This window comes from Cyprinodon tularosa, unplaced genomic scaffold, assembly GCF_016077235.1.
Source record: "Cyprinodon tularosa strain WSP-4 unplaced genomic scaffold, ASM1607723v1 ctg386, whole genome shotgun sequence".
Taxonomy (NCBI): domain Eukaryota; kingdom Metazoa; phylum Chordata; class Actinopteri; order Cyprinodontiformes; family Cyprinodontidae; genus Cyprinodon; species Cyprinodon tularosa.
The window spans coordinates 19,573-23,801 of record NW_024039103.1 but is presented as its reverse complement, the minus strand read 5'-3'; the positions used below and the strand labels follow the sequence as shown (position 1 = coordinate 23,801).

Below are 4,229 nucleotides of genomic sequence, written 5' to 3'. Positions count from 1 at the left end.
ATCATTGGCATCTTGGAAATTCTCAGACTGACAAAGTTCTCTGATGATGCTATAATCTATGGCATCTTCAAACACCTCGTCTTCACTGTCTGAGTCCTCTTTTTCAGGGAACTGTGCATCACCATCTATGGCGTCTTCAAATACCTCAGAATCACAATTGGGGTTTTCATTGTCAACGATCTGGGCATCACCATCTATGGTATCTTCAAACACCTCATCTTCACAGTCTGAGTCCTCTTTTTCGGTGAATTGTGCATCACAATTTATGGTATCTTCAAACACCTCATCTTCACAGTCTGAGTCCTCTTGTTTGACAAACTGTGAATCACAATCTGGGTTTTCTTTCACCATCTGTGAATCATCTGGGCTCTCTTTGATAACATTAGAGTGACCGAAGAACAAAAAAGCGAGCGGATTTTGAGCGTAGTTCTCCGTGGATACACAATCATTTGTTTCACCTGTTTCTGATGATTTCATACCCATTCCACCTTGAGAGTTCTCAGATGCTGCTACGATCTCTGGTTTTAAAACAAATTCCTCTTTGACAATCACAGACTGAGAAGCTGTGGCTTCATTGTCAGTTTCAGAATCACAGTCTTCACAAGAAGAACCAAGCTGTCCCAAACAATCATTTATTTTTTCCTCAGCTGCTGCGAGTTTCTGTTTTTCTGTTTCTAAGACCCCTGACAGTTGTTGAATGACAGATCTTGCAGATTTTAGCTGCATACAGAGATTTCTTATTTTGACTTTGTCCTCTATCTGCCTGAGAATCAGTTTCTCATTCTCCTTTGTAAGATAGTCCAGCACCTTCCATTGTTCTGCTGCAGTCTGTTGTTGGTCTTGCATGTCGGGATCATATTTTTCACTTTCTCTCTCGCCCAATATTCTCTTTTCCCTCTCCTGGTGAAGGAGAATGATACTTGCGTCCAGCTTTGATCTAAGGCATTGGTTTTCCTTAAGAAGTTGGTTTATTTCATTAAACAAACTTGATGTTTCTGGGTTGGGCATGACGACTGGATTAGACTGAACCCCCAGAGCATTATCTGCAACACCCTGCTCTCTGCCTGTTTTATACATTTTCTGAAAACTTTGAGAGGTTGAGGGTATTTCTTCATAAAACTCTGTAAGATTAGAGGCAGATTGGTGTTTTTTGAGCTTAAAAATAAATTTAGCCATCTTTTCAAATCCTCTTGTTTCTTGTCAACATGTTTTCTTTTGTATCCTTTTCTAGCTGTTTAAAGACCAGGATATGTTTCTCTACAAATAATTATGTAAGAGTTTTGGGTGTATCTACTTTCAAAATACCTACTTTCGCTAAGAAACCTACAAACGCGTCCACCTCTTCCAATCCCTGGAACGAACTGGTTCAGGTGCCCGGCGCAAAGTGACGTCATCGTTGGGAACGTTCCATGCACGCCCACCCGTGGAACGAACCTTACGAGAAGGACCTCGCTGCAGCAAACAGAAAGGGGCGGGGACGGACCTTTCCGTCAGTCCCATACCTTATTTGGAAATGGGACTATTGCATTCCGGAAATGAAGGGGGCGCTATTTTCATAATCACTAGTATAAATGCCTTAAAGACGCGGGGTTAAGAGGAAAGGAAGAAGAAAGAAAGAAGTTTGAAAAGTTTTTGCACTGGTGTTCGGCACACGATCCATAATGCAAAACCCACAAAATCAACAAAAGGTAATTTTACCTTCTTAAAATTTTTTTCACATAGTAAATTAATACGTTTTCTAGATTCAGTTTTTTAAGAAAACCTTCAATTTGTCCTTTTTAAAAGGTCCAGAGAAGAACTACAAAAGGAGAGAAAGCGGAAAAAAGTTAATGAGAGGGCAAAATGTGAGGTAAGCTGTAGCTAAAATTCATCACTTTGTTGTTTTAAGTCATAGAATTTGTATTATGTCCATTCACAGTGTACTTTTGTTCTATGCTTATTTTTTTAAGTCTGAAAGAAAATCAGTATAGAAGAATTAAAAGGGTTGAAGCAGTTTTGATGTTATTTGGATTTGCATTCATCTTTCACTTAGAACATATCTGTATTTTTACAGACTCTGTGTGCTGATGACCACACCTATGCCAAAGGAGCCGAGGCACAAATTGAGGTTCATTTTTTAAATTTACACATAACTAGTAATTTTGATTTGTGTATCTTTATGTGCAAATGAGACTAAAACCCTAAATGATTTTTTTTTTTTTTTTATATTAAAATTCATTATTTGGACAACTTTTTTTATATCATTAGAGATGAAAGGATAAGATACTGAGAGATATAAAGTATTAATTATTGTTTAATGCTCTTCACCATGCAGGTAGAAACGATACCGCCAATCTTACAGGTAAGATTCATTCATAATCATATGTATCATCCATTCTTCCTGTATTACAGTCTTGAAATGCACCTGTTTTTTATTTTGTTTGTTTTTTATTTTTTTTTATTTTCAGATGCGGAGGAGAGGAGAGTACCCTCGTTACTACTGTGATGGCATACCTGGACTTTGCCCTGAGTGCCAACATTGAATTCAAAGAAAATATAAGTTGCTTTCCACAATCTGTCACATATTGTTAGTTTTTTTTGTGACATGCCATTTGAAATCGTTTCTGATAAAGAATATTTACCTTTTGACTTGTGCAGTCCTCCTTTTTCATAATGTGTTCTTTCAATATTATTTACATTTTTGAAAGTTCCTTTTGTTGTAGCTCAGTTGATTTACATCATTTAGTTTTCATAGAAATGGTGTCGTTTCCACAAAGTTACATTGTGGCTGTAATTTGTTGGAGAGACAGTAGAACCAATAAAGTAGTTGTAAATATATTGTAACAGCGTTGTTTAACAATTGGAAAATTTTAAATGCAAGCAAAGCTAATAACTTGCAATATACAATGTTTCCTATACATTTTTGAACAATGACTGGAATCAATACAAATTTTCTTTACAAACCTGACATACAGACAAGTTGTTTATGTTTTAATAGTTAGAATCAACTTGTTTTATGTAATAAAAAATAAGTTGCAGAAACATATTGTTCAGATACAAACATAAGATTAAACGAGCAAAGCGAAGGTGTAATCAGGGTGGAGGTGATGGAAGCTCAGGTGAGGAGCAGTTGCACACATCAAGCTGGACTTTATGAAGGGTGAAGGACTTGAGACCGGCGCCGTTAGGCTGGGAGGGAGGCACCTGAGCAGGTGATTGGCTGAGCAGGTGAGATGAAGACAGACTTTATTCAAAAAGGTTTTCATGTAGAAAAAAGATCATTCTCTCTGGTGGTTACCAGTACAGTGTCTACTGCCGGGATCAGAAAGTTGAAGATTATTGTCAAATGAACTTTCTAAAACCTACTTTCTGTGCGAGTCTTTCCAGGTTGAAGCTACATTTAAGGTTTTAATTAATCACTTTGGGTTTTCCTACAATTGGATATTCATGTTTTTGGAGTGCAGTTCATTTATTGCAATTGATAAAATTAATATGGTATTTCTAAATGGAATAGTGGGACACCAGTCAGTTTACTAGTTGAGCTGGAGTCCTTATAGGAGACATTATGGTCAATAATGATAATAATTGAGCCAGGTCACCTGCAACCAAGTATATTCTAGTTACCGAATGGCACTTGTTAAAAGTTCAAAAGTCCTTTGGTTTGTTTGTAAATTATATTCACAATTAGAATGATAAGAAAAAATATTTGGCAAATAAACAACAAAAGTGCACCATGAATGGACGTACTAAGTTGGCCAAAATTGTCGACTAAATGTTTTACAGACCAAACCTCTTTTCCATCTAGTTCTTATTAAATAAGCCAAAGGCTATTATATTTTAGATTTTAACTTATTTATTTTAAGAGTACCGTTCACAACATCAAAATATATTATTTGAACTTCAGTACCAGCATGTATTTGTTTATATCTGTTTTCTTAATCAGCGATGGACTGGGGATCTGTCCAGGGTCAGCAGCCTTCATGACCCCACTTGAGGATAATTCATAAAAATTAATGGATGGATAAATGTGCTCTTAATGTAATGTACATTTGTCTCCAAAATATTGATTTTATTTTTTATGACTTTTTTTAGAGATATATAGGGTGTAAGGATAGATAAATACATCTCCATAATGATTCCTTATTGTTGCTTATTTTAGATTGTTTGTTACTAAGATAATTTTAAATAAAGATTTCAAAATAAAAAAGGGACATACCACGTGACAGACATGCCACGTGACATATCACGTT

General features: G+C 36.0%; 1 long non-coding RNA gene across 1 annotated transcript; it reads left to right on the top strand.

The window, feature by feature from the left end:
* Positions 1-1,445: 1,445 nt before the first annotated feature.
* LOC119791306 lies at positions 1,446-2,628 on the top strand. The gene is made up of 5 exons (XR_005281835.1): positions 1,446-1,688; positions 1,786-1,849; positions 2,054-2,107; positions 2,315-2,341; positions 2,448-2,628. It is a non-coding gene; the product is annotated as an uncharacterized LOC119791306 (long non-coding RNA).
* The last annotated feature ends 1,601 nt before the right edge of the window (positions 2,629-4,229 follow it).